This window comes from Meriones unguiculatus, chromosome 6 (assembly GCF_030254825.1).
Source record: "Meriones unguiculatus strain TT.TT164.6M chromosome 6, Bangor_MerUng_6.1, whole genome shotgun sequence".
Taxonomy (NCBI): domain Eukaryota; kingdom Metazoa; phylum Chordata; class Mammalia; order Rodentia; family Muridae; genus Meriones; species Meriones unguiculatus.
The window spans coordinates 27,384,291-27,402,383 of NC_083354.1; the positions used below are offsets into that span (position 1 = coordinate 27,384,291).

At 42.0% G+C, this 18,093-nt stretch overlaps 1 pseudogene; it reads right to left on the reverse strand.

The window, feature by feature from the left end:
* LOC110543464 (baculoviral IAP repeat-containing protein 1b-like) overlaps positions 1-16,897 on the reverse strand; it is a 67,060-nt pseudogene extending 50,163 nt beyond the window's left edge.
* Between the last annotated feature and the right edge of the window lie 1,196 nt (positions 16,898-18,093).

Here is an 18,093-nt window from a genome sequence, read left to right on the forward strand (position 1 = left end):
CCTTCTGATGCTAGTCTATCAGATCTCATCAGGAGTGGCTGCGTTGTCTTCCTCTGTGGCCTAGTAAGGCCACTTCCCTCTCAGAGGGAGGTGATCAAAGAGCACCTACTAGAATCTGTACACCTAAAGAAACTAATCAAGAGGGAGGACTCTGGCTATAATGCTCAATCTCCATCCCGAAAGGCAAAGAGGATGGACATCAGAAGAAGAAGAACACAGGAAACAAGTTAGGAGCCAACCACAGAGGGCCTCTGAAAGGCTCTGCCCTGCAGATTATCAAAGCAGATGCTGAGACTTATGGCCAACTGTTGGGCAGAGTGCATGAAATCTTATGAAAGAAGTGGGAAATAGTAAGATCTGGAGAGGACAGGAACTCCACAAGGAGAGCAACAGAACCAAAAAATCTGAGCACAGGGGTCTTTCCTGTGACTCATACTCCAACCAAGTACCATGCATGGAGATAACCTAGAACCCCTGCACAGATGTAGCCCATGGCAGTTCAGTGTCGAAGTGGGTTCCATAGTAATGGGAAAAGGGACTGCCTCTGACATGAACTGATTGGCCTGCTCTACTATTTTTCTTAGTTCTCACAAGTATGTTTCTATGGTTGGAGCAGGCTGGCACTTGTGTCTTAATTTGGCTTCCTTCTTTATCTGATCGTTTTCTTCACCTATATTAGGAAGCTGTCTCAGGACTTAGAGTTCTGTGTGTGTTCATGTGTGTGCAGGTATACGTGCAGGTATATTGTTCAGATATCTGTGGAAGTCAGAGGACAACCTTCACTGTGTCTCCCTTGTCAGAGGGGCTTTCACTTCCCTGGTGTGGTTGAAGAACCCCAGGATTCCATCTTTCCCTGCTTCCTCAGCCCTGAGATTACACATGCACAACAGTAACACCTGGCTTTGTCACATGGTTTCTGGAAAAAGAATGCAAAGCTTTGTGTTTGCAAGGAAAGCACCCTGCACTTACTGCCCCATCCCTGACCCTTAGAGTTCCTAATCAGATAAATACTTTCAGTGATTCTCTTCCCAGGAATCCTGCTCATGACTTGCTTCTTTAATAAAAAAGAGCATGCTGGGTAACACTGTAGACTCTTCCAGTTTTGCTATAGTTGTATTCATGATCAGGCCTTTTTGACAGTCCATTCCCCATGGTGACAATATCAGTTTTTTTTTTTTTTTTCTTTTTCTTTTTCTTTTTTTTTTTTTTGTAGTCTCTTGCATTTGTGGCCAAAGACACAGCTGTGCATTCAAAGACCAAGAGAACAAACCTTGTCTGTGTCTTCTTTTTCCCTTTGTATTTGTTATTTAGCAAGTTACTGAAAAAAGGTGTTTCCAGCCAGAAGGATGCCATCTCTCTCTCTCTCTCTTGCTCTGTTTGTAGATATGTGTGTGTGTACACTCACTCGATTATGAATGTGTGTGTGAGTGTTTTGCCTACAGGAAGCATGTATGTATACCACAGGTTGGCTGGGGCCCCAGGTGGACAGAGAGGATGTTACATCCCCTCAAGACGAAGTTAGAAGTTGTTGTAAGCCACTACCTTGGAGACACTTCGAACTGAGCCTGAGTCCTCCACAAGAACAACAAATACTCATAACATCTGAGACATCCCTTCACCTCCTGCTTATTTGGGGGATGAGACACAATGCTTTGCCATGTAGGCTAAGCTAAGCTATCCTTAAACTCATCATATTTCTGCCTCAGCTTTCTTAGTGCTGGGATTACAGGCATGGACCTCTCTACATGGCACTAACCTCATGCAGCCCATACTGGCCTCTAACCTGTTATCATAGTCCTACATGGTCATGGGCACCTCATTCCACCTTCTAAGAGCAGGAAATACAGGGAGAAGCACACTCATGTGACCATAGAATTTTTACTCTATTACGAATGTTTTCACCTCAACACTACCCCATGTTCCCATGTCTCTGACCTCTGCTGGGACTGAACTCAGAGCCTGTCCTACTTGCGATATGGATGCCCTACAAGGAGCTAGATTCTTAACATTAAGGTTTTGTTTTCCTTTGGATGTTGGCATGAAACACAAAGACCTTGTTCATTCTAGGCAAGTGAGTAATATCCTTAGGCCTGTCACATCATTTTAATGTGAATATTCCTTAATTTCTTAACAGCACACTATGTCACTTAAGAATGCTTTTGGGGACTGGGAATGTAGCTCAGTTGGTAGCATGCTCTCCTAGCTTTCAGGAAGTCCTCAGTTCCATCACCAGCACCCAAGAAGCTCTGTCTCAGCACTCAGCAGGAAAAACAAAAGTTCAAAATTCATTTGCATTTGAGGCCAGCCTGGAACAGGAGAGATGCTCAAAAATGCTTCCAAAACATGTTATCCAAAATGTTAGCTGTTTTAAAGAAGCATCCATGACAGCACCCACCCTACCACACTTAGCTGTGTTCACCTACGCTAAACAGTAAGCCATTTCATGGCTCCACGGTACAGATGCTTGCTGCTGAGCCCGACAAACTTTAAATTAATCCCTGGAACCCTCATGGCAGAAGGAGAGAAGCAACTCCTATGTTGTCCTCTGGCTTCCGACCTTCACACATGGACCCATGCATACACATATTCGTTATAGATATAACTGAGTGTAAATTGGGATTTGTTTTCCTTTGATTTAGAGACAGGGTTTCTTCGTGTAGACTTGTCTGTCCTGGATTAGTTTTGTAGACCAGGCAGGTTTCAAACTCAAAGAACCACCTGCCTCTGCCTCCCTGAATGCTGGGATTACAGGCATGTGCCACAGTGACTGGCTGGGTGTCAATTTTTTAAAGATTTACTTTTAAGGATTCACTTATTTTTATTTTTGATGTAGGTGTTCTGTCTGCATGTTTGGCTGTACCACATGTGTGCAGTGGCCAAGGAGGTCAGAGGACTGTATTGGATTCTCTGGAACTAGACTTGCAGAGGTGTCAGCTACTACAGGGTGCTGGGAACCTAACCCGAGTCCTTCCCAGGAATGCCAAGTACATTAACTGCTCAGCCATCTCTCCCAGCAATGAAGTAAAAACAAACAAACAAACAAACAAACAAACAAAAAAAAAAACAAAGTCATTCCATGATGGAGAAATCATTTATAAAAATACTTTTTGAAGAAAGTTAATGAGGGCTGAAGAGATGGCTCAGTGGTTAAAAGCATTTTCTACTCTTTCAGGGGACCTGAATTTGGTTCCCAGCACCCACATCAGACAGCTCACAAATGCCTGTTACTCAACCTCGAAGGGATCTGATGCCCTTGTCTGGCTTCCAAAAGCACCTGTATATGTGCAGCGTGTACACACAGAAAGAGAGAGACAGAGAGACAGAGAGACAGAGCCTGAGAAACAGACAGACAGAGAGAAAGAGAGAGAGAGAGAGAGAGAGAGAGAGAGAGAGAGAAACACAAAAAGAAAGAACAAAAAAAAGACTTTCGAATATGCCTGAGATTTTACCTGATACCATAGGTAATTCTCTTCTGACCCAGGAATTCACAAAATGTTCTCCCTGAGGAAAAGAAATACAGGTTACTGCCTGATTGGCTGACTTACAAGATATCCATCTATCTGTGGCCTGCAACTTAAGGTCTTCCCAAACTGAAGTGAATTTTCATTCGAGCAGCAGAATTTGAGCAAAGCAGCCCTTTAATTTTGGTTTGATTTCTATTGATCTTGTAAACTTTTATGCAGTGCCTAACATCAGTGAAATGGAAGCTTTCTCAGGGTCACACTTACCACAAACCCTGCTCAACCACAGAACTGCAGTTACACACAGAGGTGTATTTTTTTACTCATAAGGAACTGAGTCATGGGAAGGGAGCCTCGCTCAGAAGAACCTCTCCAACCAAGCAGCTCTCCCTGTGAGAAAACTGCACCCCAACTGTCAACCCATGCCCAGGAACACAATATAGTCTCCTTTGGCTCCAGTTTGAGGTGGGTTCCCACTGCTTGCCACTAGAATGTCCTTACTAGTTTAAGGGTGTAAATAACCAGGTTCAGGAGCCAGCTTTGAGTGCCCAGCCTCTGCCATGTATCAGGTCAGAAGATTGAGTCAGACATCCAGATGGAGGCAGCAGGAGGTAACTAGAGTAGTTAGTGGCCTCACTCAGAAGGAAGATGAAGGAGACAGCAGAAGCAACCCAAAGCCAGCCTGGAAACTGTCTAAGTGGTTCCAGCTTCACAAGGCAAGAGTTTTGTTTACTCTCTGCAGAGAAGAGGCAGGACAATGACAAGAGAAAGGAAGAGAAACACAGAGTATTTGGGAAACAAACAAACAAAAATGAACATCACCCTGATGAATCACATATTATTAGGTAACAAACATAGGCTATTAGAAAGAGTTGGCACTTGTAAATTACCGTCACATGAACAAATCCCTCGTAGCTTTGAATATATTGGGCAATTTCCTCTGACGATTTCTTACTTTGAAGAAATTCACATCTATAATTAAAAATATAATTAAAATATACTCCAAGTTCCTGGGGCTGTACCATTTCCCAGGACACGCATCAATCTGCAGCCCTAGAGACCAGCACAGATCAGGGACCAACAGGTGAAACCTCCCCCACCCTTCCCCATCTACTGGCCTGCCAGCAATAGTAATGAGTTCTGCCCAGAGTGCTTGAGCTCCACTTCCCTGTGAGCCCTAAACCTCAGTTTCCCTGGCCTGTGCCATTTCCCGGGACATGCTCCAATCTGTGGCCTTGGAGATCAGCATTGATCAGAGAGCAGCATCAAGGATCAGGGAGTAGCAGACCAGCATGGATCAAAGAGCAGCAGGAACAGCATAAGAATGAGGCCATCTGGGTCCAAGATCTCCACCTATAACTCCAGAGACCTGCTACCATCAGAGACCACCAGGCCTGCTAATACCAAAGTCAACCAAATGACTAAGAATCAGTGCAAGAACACAAGCAACAAATCCCAGGGCCATGTGACATCACCAAAACCCAAGTATCCTACCACAGCAAGCCCTGAGGATACTATCACACCATAAGCACAAGAAAACAATCTTAAATCTGATGTTGTGAAAACAAATGATTAAGGCCTTAAAAGAAGTAAATAAATCCCTCAAAAGAAATTCAGGAAAATACAATCAAACAGGTAAAAGAATTGAATAAACCCCTCAGAGAAACACAGAAGAAAAAACAAAAACAGCCAAATGGGGGAAGGAAAAGGATAAAACTGTCCAAGACCTAAAAAGGGAAACAGAAGCAATAAAGAAAACACAATCTGAGGCAATCCTGAAGATGGAAAACCTAGGAAAGAGAACAGAAACTACAGACAAAAGCATCACCAACAGAATATAAGAGATGGAAGAGAGAATCTCTGCTGTAGAAGATACTATTGAAGAAATTGATTCATCAGCCAAAGAAAATGTTAAATATAAAATATTCCTGACACAAAACATCTATGAAATCTGAGACAATAGCAAAAGACCAACCCTAAGAATAATAGGAATCGAAGGAGAAGACTCCAAGCTCCCTGGCCCAGAAAATATTTTCAACAAAATCATAGAATAAAACTTCCCGAACATAAAGAAAGAGGTGCCTATAAATATACAAGCCTACAGAACACCAAATAGACTGGACCAGAAAAAAAAAATCCTCCCATCACATAATAATCAAAACACTAAATGTACAGAACAAAATAGAATGTTGAAAGCTGAAAAGGAAAAAGGCCAAGTCACATTAAAAGGCAGAATTAAATCTGACTTCTCACCAGAAACTCTAAAAGCAAGAAGGGCTTGAGCAGCTATCTTACAGACACTAAGACACCACATATGTCAGCTGTGACTAATATGTCCAGCAAAATGTTAATCACCATAGAGGGAGAAAGCAAGATATTCTTTAACAAAAACAAATTTAAACAATATCTAACCACAAACCCTGCCCTACAGAAGGAAAAGTACAGAGGGAAAACTGCAACCCCAGCAGGCTAATCACACCCAGAAAAACACAGGAAACAAATAACCCCACAACAATAAACCAAAACAGGGAAGGGGCACATACACACACACACACACACACACACACACACACACACACACACACAGCACCACAAACACCACCACCACCATCAAAATAATGGGAATCAACAGCCAGTGGTCATCAATCTCTCTCAACATCAATGGCCTCAACTCCCTGTTAAACACACACACACTCACAAACACATGCTAACAGAATGGATGTGTAAACAGGAGCCATCATTCAGTGGCTAACAAGAAACACACCTCAGCAACAATGATAGACATTACCTCAGAATAAAGGGCTGGAAAAAGGTTTTCCAAGTAAATGGTCACAGAAGAAAGCTGGAGTGGCTATTCTAATATCTAGTAAAATAAAGTTTCATCCAAAATTATTTAAAAGAGATCAGAAAGGGCACTTCATACTCATCCAAGGAAAAATCAACCAAGATTATATTTCATTTCTGAACATATATACCCAAAATGCAAGAGCACCCACAGTCATAAAAGAAACATTACTAAAGCTTAAATCACAGGTTGAACCCCACACGTTAACAGTGGGAGGACTTCAACACATCTCTCTCACCAAAGACAGATCATTGAGACAGTAACTAAACAGAGAAATAATGAAACTAATTGATGTTATGAGTCAATTGGACCTAACAGAGATCCACAGACCATTTCACTCAAACACCAAAGAATATGCCTTCTTCTCAGCACCTCTTGGAATCTTCTTCAAAACTGATCACATACTCAAATACAAAGCAAGCCTCAACAAATCTAAGAAAATTGAAATGACAACTTGTATTCTATCAGACTACCATGGATTAAAGCTAGACTTCAACAATAACAGATAAAAATACAACGCCTACAAACTCACAGAAATTGAACAACTCTCTAGCTAATGACTACTGGGTCAAGGAGGAAATAAAGAAATTAAACGCTTTCCAGAATTCAATGAAATTGAAAGCACAACATACCTAAACTTATGGGACACAATGAAAGAAGTACTAAGAGGAAAGTTCATAGCACTATGTGCCTTCATAAAGAAATGTAGAGAGCTTATACAAACAACTTAATAGCACAATTGAAGGCTCTAGAAAAATGGAAGCAAACACACCCAAAAGGAGTAGGCATCAGGAAATAATCCAACTCAGATAAAATCAATAACCTAGAAACAAAGAGAACAATACAGAAAATCAACAAAACAAGAGCTGATTCTTTGAGAAAAATCAACAAGATAGACAAACCCTTAGCCAAACTAACTAAAAGACAGAGGGAGAGTATCCAAATTAATAAAATCAGAAATGAAAAAGGGGCTATAACAACAGATACCAAGGAAATCCAAAGTATCATTAGATCATACTTCCAAACCTGTATGCTACAAAATTGGAAAATCTAAATGAAATGGATGATACTTATCAAAGTAAAATCAAGATCAGGTTAACAATTTAAATAGTCCTATAACCACTAAGGAAATAGAAGCAATCATCAAAAGCCTCCTGACCAAAAAGAGCCCTGGACCAGATGGTTTTAGCCTAAATTTTAACAGACTTGCAAAGAAGAACTAGTACCAACACTCCTCAAACTACTTCACAAAATAGAAACAGAAGGAACATTGCCAAACTCATTCTATGAGACCACAGTTACCCTGATACTGAAACCACAAAAAGACCCAACAGAGAATTTCAGATCAATCTCCTTTATGAACATTGATTCAAAAATACTCAATAAAATACTTAAACTGAATCAAAAAACACATCAGTAATATCATCCACCATGATCAAGCAGACTTCATCCCAGAAATGCAGGGATGGTTCAACATATAAAAATCCATCTACCTAACCCACCATATAAACAAACTGAAGGAAGAAAAAAAAAATCTCATCATCATCTCATTAGATGGTGAAAATGCCTTTGACAAAACCCAACACCCCAAGGGGGATCCAAGATGACAGTGACCAGCGGCAGAGTATCTGAGAGGCTGAGGACCTGAAAGTCCAAAATTGGTGAGTGGAGGGGCAGCTAAAGCCTGAAAATCGACAATGAGGCTTCCTGAACAAGAGGGGGCATCACATGAGTTGAGACCTTTAGATTCAAGTCACCTGAGGACTTCTCTGGGGACAGAGAGAAGCGAACTTTTGAACCCTTTGCACTTCCGTTTTTTTGGGCCTCCCTCCCCTCGGAGTTGGCCCACAGTGTCAGAGATTCTCAGCACAGAACTCTCTGCCTGGGGATTGAGACAGCAGAGGCAGAGCTCCTATCTCCTCAGCTGCGTGGCTGCCAGAATTACCCACCTTGCAAGTCCCAGATCCAAGGTCCAGCCTTCCTGATCCCAGGTCCTGGGTCTGCAAGCAGCTGTACAGACTCTGCAGGGCCAGCTAGCCAGTGACTGTATGGGCCGCCCAACCCCTCAGTGGCGGATAACCGGCCATAGAGCCACCAAAAAAACCAGGTACACCAGGTACCAGGCCACCTAGGTCTGTGGACCACTGTTGTGGTCCCCCAGGACTTCCCAGCAGGCACCTGGACCAGCCTCCCATTCTGAGGCTGCAGCTGGACTCCCTAGTTCAATGGTTCCAGCACCACTGAGCTGATGGAGCTCATCCTCCCATGTTTGACACAGCAGGTTCAAACCTGGGAGTAGAGAGCAGGGGTACCAAGGTGCTTGCCGAATTGACCTGCTAGAGAGAGAGTGTGACCTAAAGTCCCTGCAGAGTCCCAGATCCAGGGTCCTTCTAAGATAGCAGCTGGTCATCAGATCCCTCCCACCCATCCATCCACTATGGGAAACAGAAGGATTCTTGGGACATTGAAGCCCCTGCTCTGCGGGGTCCACCAGTGGAGTTCAGGCAAATAACATCTGGAGCTCAGACAGAGCCAGATACCAGTAGCCTGTAGGCCACTGAGGTACTTTGGGAATTTTCATAAGCAATTATCACCAGCCTGTGTGACACTTTCAGTGCCTGCAACCCCTTTGGCGCCTGCAAGGCAGCACCCCTCCCACACACTCAAGGCTTCTACATTATCTACCACCCTGTATACTTAAGGTACACTTCCGGCCATGTGCAAACACACACCCTTGCCCGAACTTGTCCTGCTGTGCCCTCGGACTTTCCTCCCACAGGTACAGCTGAAACACCAATGCACATGCTGAAACCACTGGACCTCTCTCATCTTCCTGAAGAATTCTCCAGACTCCAGAGAAAGACTGTACAGTCTGAACTGCAGAATCCAGGAAGAAACAGTGACAGTTACAGATAAGCAAATGGCCAGAGGTTGGCGAAAGAACACATCCAACAAAAATCAGGACATTATGGCTTCACCAGCAACCACCCAAATCAATGGCTATCCAATCCATCTGAAACAGAAAAATGACTGTAAAGCTATGCTTATCCAGTTATTAGAAGCACATAAAGAGGAAACAAACAGATCTCTCAGAGAAATACCATACAAATAGAGACAGTTAAAGAGGAAATGAAGACGTCTCAAAGAATTGGCCACACAAGTGGAGGCAAATAAAGAGGAAATGAACAAAGCTCTCAAAGAAACACAGTCAAATATAGCCAAACAAAAAGAGGCACAAGTAGAGGCACAATTACTGGAATACAGAGAGGAAACGAACCAAAGAAATTGAGGCCATCATACAGAGACAGGAATCTACCTTCAAAAAGGTGAAGGAAATGGTGCAAGGCATAAAAACAGAATTAGAATCAATAAAACACACACACAAACACACACACACACACACACACAGAAAACTTCTAACATGGACTGGTTCGGATCAGCTCCCCATGGCAGGACTGCATTTCCTGGCCTCAGTGGATGAGGATATGCTCAGTCCTGATGTGACTTGATGTCTTTGGGAGGGCTGATAAAAGGGAAGAGGACTCTCATTTTCTGGAAGAAAAGGGAGAGGGGAAGAAGGAAGGAGGGGGAGAGGAGATTGGAAGGAGAGGAGGGAAGGGTCACCCTTATGATGTAATGCAAATGAATTTAAATAAAAGAAAATTTTCTTTATTAAAAAAAACTCTATAAACAGAGATGTTCTACACTGCAAAGACCGTTTAATAAAACCTCTCAAACTATTGGACTTTATACATTACTAATACTGTCAGGAAAAATACTTGCAAACACAAGACCTGAGTAGGTTCCAACCAGATGGAGACCCAGCAATGAGCAGGGAAGTGGACACAAGGACCCTAACCAAGAAGCTATTTCCAACTGATCTCTGCTGATGAGGGGACAATCAGTCTCCAGTGGAGTGTCACTGGGTATAATCACAGACTTCAGGGCAGGCCTATGCCCAGGAATACTTGCCAACACAAAACACACTCTTTTTTTTTTTTTTTTTTTTTTGGTCATACTAGTTTTTTTTTTGATTGTTATGATTTTCTTGTGAAGAGGGGCGAATTCAAAGAATAATAAGAATAGACAAAAAAAAGTCCATACCAGGTTCCAAGTTCCAAAAAATATCTTCAAGAAAATCAAAGAAGAAAAATTTCCCAACTTAAAAAAAGAGATGTCCATAAACATATAAGAGGCCTATAGAACACCAAATAGACTAGACCAGAAAAGAAATTCCTCATGTCACATCATAGTCAGAACACTGAATCTACAGAACAAAGAAAATATACTAAAAGCAACAAGAGAAAAAGGCCAAGTAACATATAAAGGTAGACCTATCAGAAACACACAAGACTTCTTATCAGAAACTATGAAAGCCAGAAGGGCCTGGGCAGATGTCATGCACACTTCATGGGACCACAGATGCCAACCCAGAATACTATACCCAGCAAAGCTTTCAATCAACATAGACAGAGAAAACAAACCATTCCATGACAAAACAAAATTTAAGCAATATCTTCACAGGAAGCTAGCCCTACAGGAGATATTAGAAGGAAAACTCCAATCCAATGAATACACTACACTCAAGAAAACATAGGATACAGATAATTTCCCAACAAAAATTACAAGAAAAAAATCAATGAATCACAGTAAGTCCACCAACTCCACAATAAAAGGAACTAGCAGTCATTGGTCACTATTATCCATCAACATCAATGGACTCAAATCTTCAATAAAAAGACACAGACTAACAGGGTGGTTGCAGAAACAGGATATAACATTCTGCTGTATCCAAGAAACACACCTCTGCAACCGAGATAAACACTACCTCAGAGTAAGGGGCTAGAAAAATGTTTTTTCAAGCAAATGGACCCAGAAAACAAGCTGGGGGTAACTATCCTAATACCTAATAAAATAGACTTTCAAACAAAATTAATCAAAAAAGATGAGGAGGAGCACTTCATTCTCAGCAAAGGAAAAATCCACCAGAAGGACATCACAATTTTGAACATCTATGCCCCAAATACAAGACCACCTACATTTGTAAATGATGAAACATTACTAAAGCTGAAATCACTCATCCATCCCAACACCTTAATAGTGGGAGACTTCAACACTCCACTCTCACCAAGGGACAGATCATCCAGACAGAAGCTAAATAGGGAAATACGGGCACTTACAGAGCTCCTAAATCAAATGGACCTAATAGATGTCTACAGAACTTTTCACCCAAATTCAAAACAGTATACCTTCTTTGAGCACCTCATGGAACCTTCTCCAAAATAAACCATATAGTTGGTCACAAAGCAAGCCTCAACTGATACAAGAAGATTGAAATAATCCCTTGTACCCCGTCTGATCACCATGGAATAAAGCTGGACCTCAACAACAACAGAAATAGCAAAAAGCCTACACATTCATGAAAACCAAACAACTCCGTATTCAATGACAGCTGGGTCAGGGAAGAAATAAAGAAAGAAATCAAAGACTTCGTAGAATTCAATGAAAATGAAGGTAAAACATACCCAAACTTATGGGACACAATGAAAGCAGTTGCCGAGAGGAAAGTTCATAGCACTAAGTGCCTGCAAGAAAAAATTTGAAACATCCTATACAAGCAACTTAATAGCTTACCTGAAAGCCCTAGGAAAAAAAAAAAAGAGAGAAGCAAACACACCAGTAGACATCTGGAAATATTCAAGCTAAGGTCAGAAATCAATAAATTGGAAACAAATATAACAATTCAAAGAATCAATGAAACCAAGAGCTGATTCTTTAAGAAAATCAACAAGATAGACAAACCCTTAGCCAAGCTAACTAAAAGGAAGAGAGAACCTAAAAGAGGGACATAACAACAGGCACTGAAGAAATCCAAACAATCATTAGGTCTGACTACAAAAGCCTATATGCAACAAAATTTGAAAATCTAAATGAAATGGACAATTTTCTTGATAGATTGCACTTACCAAAGTTAAGTAGAGATCAGGCAGAATGATTGAAAAGTCCTCTATGGCCCAAGGAAACAGAAGCAGTCATCAACAGTCTCACTTCCAAAAAAAAGCCAGGGCCAGATGTTTTCAGTGCAGAATTCTACCAGACCTTCAGGGAAGAGCTAACTCCAATTCTCTTCAAACTATTTGACAAAATAGAAACAGAAGGAACATGACCAAACTCATTCTATGAAGCCACAGTCACCTTGATACCTAAACCACACAAAGACCCAACAAAAAAAGAGAATTTCAGACCTGTCTCTCTTGTGAACATTGATGTAAAACTACTCAATAAAATACTTGCAAACCGAATCCAAGAACACAAAAAAAAATATCATCCACCATGACCAAGTAGGTTTCATCCCAGGAATGCAAGGGTGGTTCAATATACCGAAATCCATCAATGTAATCCACAATATAAACAAACTGAATGAGAAAAACCACATGATAAAGTCCTTAGATGTTGAAAAAGCATTTGACAAAATCCAAAACCCATTCATGATTAAAGTCTTGGAGAGACCAAGGATACAAGGTACATACTTAAACATAATAAAGGCAATATAGAGCAAGCCTACAGCCAACATCAAACTAAACAGAGAGAAACTTAAATCAATCCCACTGAAATCAGGGCCAAGGCAAGGCTGTCCATTCTCTCCATATCGCTTCAACATTATACTTGAAGTCCTAGTTAGAACAATAAGACAACAAAAGGAGATCAAAGGAATATAAATCAGAAAGGAAGAACTCAAATATCACTATTCACCAATGATATGATAGTATACATGAATGACCCCAAAAATTCAACCAGAGAACTCCTTCAGCTGATAAACACCTTCAGCAAAGTGGCTGAATACAAAATTAACTCAAAAACTCTTAAGCCCTCCTGTATACCAAAGATGAAAGGGCCGAGAAAGAAACAAGGGAAACAACATCCTTCATGACAACCACTATAAACATAAAGTACCTCGGTGTGATTTTAACCAAGCAAGTGAAAGACCTGTTTGAAAAAAAACTTCAAGTCTCTAAAGAAAGAAATTAAAGAGGATATCAGAAGATGGAAAGATCTCACATGCTCATGCATCAGTAGGATTAACATAGTGAAAATGGCCATCCTGCCAAAAGCAATATACAGATTCAATGCAATTCCTATCCAAATATCAACATAATTCTTTATAGACCTTGAAAGAAAAATTCTCCACTTCATATGGAAAAATAAAAAACCTAGAATCTCCAAAATGATCCTGTATAACAACAGATCATATGCAGGTATCTCCATTCCTGATCTCAACTACACAGCAATTGTAATAAAAACTGCATGGTATTGGCATAGAAACAGAATGGTGGATCAATGGAACCAAATAGAAGACCCAGAAATAAATCCATACACTTATGGATACTTGATATTTTTTGACAAAGAAGCCAAAACCATTCAATGGAAAAAATACATCATCTTCAACAAATGATGCTGGTCCAAATGGATGTCTATATTCAGAAAAATTAAAATAGATCCATGTTTATCACCCTGAACAACACTAAAGTTCAAGTGGATCAAAGACCTCAACATAAAACCAGACACACTAAATCGGTTAGAAGAAAAAGTGGGGAAGAACCTAGAACTCATTGGCACAGAACCCAGATATCCTGAACAGAACATCAACAGCACAGGCTCTAAGAGCAACAATCAATAAATGGGATCTCATCAAACTAAAAAGCTTCTGTAGAGCAAAGGACACTGTCATCAGAAAAAAAAAAAAAAAAAACGACAGCCTACAGACTGGTAAAGGATCTTCACCATCCCTATATCTGACAGAGGACCAATATCCAGAATATATAAAGAAATAAAGAAGTTAAAAAGCAACAAATCAAGTAAACAAAAAGGAGCTAAGGAGAGAATTCTGTGTAGAGGACTATAGAATGGCAGAGAAACACCTAAAGTAACATTCAACTTCCTTGGCCATCAGGAATATGCAAATCAAAAAGATCCTGAGATTTCACCTAACACCCATCAGAATGGCTAAGATCAAAATCTCAAGTGACAACACATGCTAGAGAACATGTGGAGAAAGAGGAACCCTTCTCCATTGCTGGTGGAAATGTAACTTGTACAACCACTTAGGAGATCAGTCTGGTGCTTTCTCAGACAATTAGGAATAGTGCTTCCTCAAGATTCAGCTACACCACTCCTAGGCATATATCAAAGATGCTCAAGTACAAAACAAGGACATTTGCTCAACCATGTTTGTAGCAGCTTTATTTATAATAGCCAGAACCTAGAGACATCCCAGATGTCCCTCAACGGAGGAATGGATACAGAAATTGTGGTGCATTTACACAATGGAATGCTACTCAGCAATTAAAAACAAGGAAATCATGAAATTTGCAGGCAAATAGTGATCTAGAAAAGATCATCCTGAGTTAGGTATCCCAGAAGCAGAAAGACACAAATGGTATATACTCACTTATAAGTGACTAGTAAGCTTATAAGATAGGACAAACATACTAAAATCTGTACACCTAAAGAAGCTAAACAAGAAGGACGTTCCAGGGTAAGATGATCAAACCTCACTTAGAAAGACAAATGGGATGGACATTGGAAGTAGGAGAAACAAGAAACAGGACATAAGCATACTATAGAGGAGCTCTGAAAGACTCTACCTAGCAGTGTATCAAAGCAGATGCTGAGACTCATAACTGAACCTTGGGCAGAGTCCAGAGAATCATATTTAAGAAGAGGGAGTTAGTATGACCTGGAGAGGATGGAAGCACCAAAAGAACCACATATATCTATACACAGGAATCTTGTCTGAGACTGATTCTCCAACCAAGGACCATTCATGGATATAACCTAGAACCCCTGCTCAGACGTAGCCCATGGCAGCTTAGCATCCAAGTGGATTTCCCTAGTAAGGAGAACAGGGACTGTCTCTGACATGAACTCAATGGCTGGCTCTTTGACAACCCCACACACCCACCTAGGGAGGAGCAGCTTTGTTAGGGCACAGAGGAGGACATTGCAGCCAGTCCTGATGAGACCTGATAAGCTAGGGTCAGATGGAAGGGGAGGAGTACCTCCCTATCATGGACTTAGAGAGGGACAGGGAGGAAAGGAGGGAGGGAGAGTGGGCTTGGGAGGGTATGAGGAAGGGGGCTACAGCAGGGATACAAAGTAAATAAACTAATTAATATAAAAATTAAAAATTAGACAAAGAAAGGCTAAAAAAAAAGTAGTGGTTACAAGATTGATTAAAAAATCTAAGAATGTATTAAAAATATCCTTTATGGATCAAGCCAATAAAATCACTCAATAATCCAGCAAAAAAAAAAAAAAAAAAAACCCTTTAAAAATAGAAGAAAAAGCTAAGTTTGTGTGATTCAAATTTATCACTATGTGACCACTTAAAAAGTTCTGGGGTGACCCCGTATAGTATAGGAGGAAGATCAGAACTCAAGGGAATACCCCAATAATGTGGCTCTGTTATCTCTAGGTTTATTTTGCTCTGTAAAATATTAAAAAGTTTAATCAAGAAATACGATCCACTTACTTGGGGAACCACTTGGCATGCTCCTTCCAGGGATTGTCTCCTTCTTCCCAGTTTCCCAGGCATCCACTGCAGGAGAAGCACTGCACAGTGTCCCTTTCACCTACAGATGCAGGGAAGTGATGGCACCAGGTGTGTCTTGGAGCTGATCATACTGAACCAGAGCAACACAGACCCCAGCATGCTTGCTCTTCCATGTCCTCTCTGGCAGAATCCCTGGCCACATCCCACTGCCCTAAATGACCTCTTCTGAGCTCTGGACCTCCCATCCCAGTCATGACCATCCTCCATAGACACAGCCCAGGGCTTTGGAGGTCCTACCTAGGTGATCTAGCACTCAGCTACACACTCAGCCCACTGCCGGTACTCTTAAAGTCTATATGTAAAGAAAAGCCACGTTTTACTTTACACACATATGTGTGTGCATGTGTGTATGCTTATACATACATATCTATAGCAATAGATGTTTCATTAAATGTGCACTAAAGCAGAAGCAAAGTTATTAAAGTTGAAATGTAATGAAATACACATTATGTCTAATGTAACAGTTCATTAGCAAAATACTGCCCACAAAATGGAACCTAACCCTTAACCACCACAGAAAACCTCACAAAATGGGACCCAGTTAATTACCTGTAAAGACAAAGCCGGCTGTGGAGAGTCCACGTGGTGAGATCCTATGGGCATAAAACGGCCACTTCTCAAAGGACTCCAGCCTTGCCTCCTCTTCTTGGTACTGTGCTTTGCCGTCTCTTAGCATCTTCTCTGGACTCTTCACCCTTATGTCATACTTGCCAATGTTACCAACATCTTTGCCCAACAGGAACTCACATTCTGGACGAAATTTCTTGTGGATTTCTATGGAAACTTTCCTGAGGCTAGTGTGAAAGAGGATTAAGCTACAGCAAAACACTGCACCCCAAGTTTCACCCCAGTAAGGTAAAACCCAGAAGCTGCCATGTCCTGAGGCGCCCATGACCTATATGGGTCATAGGTCACAAAAGTCTTTAATCTCCTGACTTCACTGCGCATCTGTGAGTTAAAAACTTTCTCCATTTTCATTCGTTCTTTGTGCTCTTCTTCTTCTTCATGGCTCTTGGCCAGCTGCACTGCATCCACATCGAAAAGAGCAGAGAGCTCATGGAGATGATCATAATCAAACTCAGTATCTGGCTCCTCAGAGGCCTCCCCCGTGCTCGGCCATCTTCTAAAAGAGAAAGGAAAATAGATAATGGTGATAGTAATGCTTTGCTATAAAGAACATGAATTTCGGTCCCATGAGGTGGCTCAGAGGGTAAAAACACTTGCAGCTAAACCCAGGACATGGAAAGAAGAGAACTGACACCCACAAGTTGTCGTCTGACTTCCACATGGACATGGGAATACACACACTCATACCCCTGCCCCATATGTCAAAACAAAGGGACTAAAAAGAAATAATTGTGGTGGAGCCAAGATGGCGGCGCCGGGAGAGCACAGCGTTTGAGAAGCACTCGCCGTGCAGAGACCAGGAGACTGAACTCTGGGCCCTGAAACTACATCAACCGTGTTTCCCAGGTGAGGGGAGGCTCCCATGGTGTGGGAATCGGTCGGGTCCACTCACGGCTACCCAGCCAGAACTCGGAAGAAATCCCGGGTAACGCGGGCTTTGGGTCTCCGGGCTGGAGCCGCAAGCGTCCGTGTCCCAATCACTTTCCCAGTTTGATCCATGAGCACAAGGGTGCCTGAGGCTGGGAGTCCCAGCCTCGGGGGGACCCCACTGGGAAGCACACTTGCCAGACTGATCACGGGTCACCCAGTCTATTCCCGGAAAGTCGCTAGGACGGCGGGTACCCACCGCCAACACAACTGAGTTCCTGCCGCGCAGAGATCTGCGTGCTCAGCTCAGGGATACAGACAAGCTGTGTGCCCCAGTAAAACAGGGATTGGGAACCCCTGTCAAGAGAGGACCCCACAGGGAAGGAAGAAACTGTGCTGCTGGGGTCACCTAGGGAAAGTCTAGCAGCCTGCAGATCGCAGACAGGTGAGTACGCCCAGCCATCACAGATCTGGGCCCAAATAGGGAACACAGAGTGATCAGAAACTCAGCTTCCACAGACTAGCAGGTGGGCGCACGCTCCACCAGCCCAGAGGCCTGCATTGTACCAAATACACCTTACAGGCAGAACTGTGCACCCCAAGACACCAGAGCAGTACTCACCCACCACAAATTACCTCTTGGGTTCTGAGGCACAGAGCCCCAACCTCAGACCTACAAA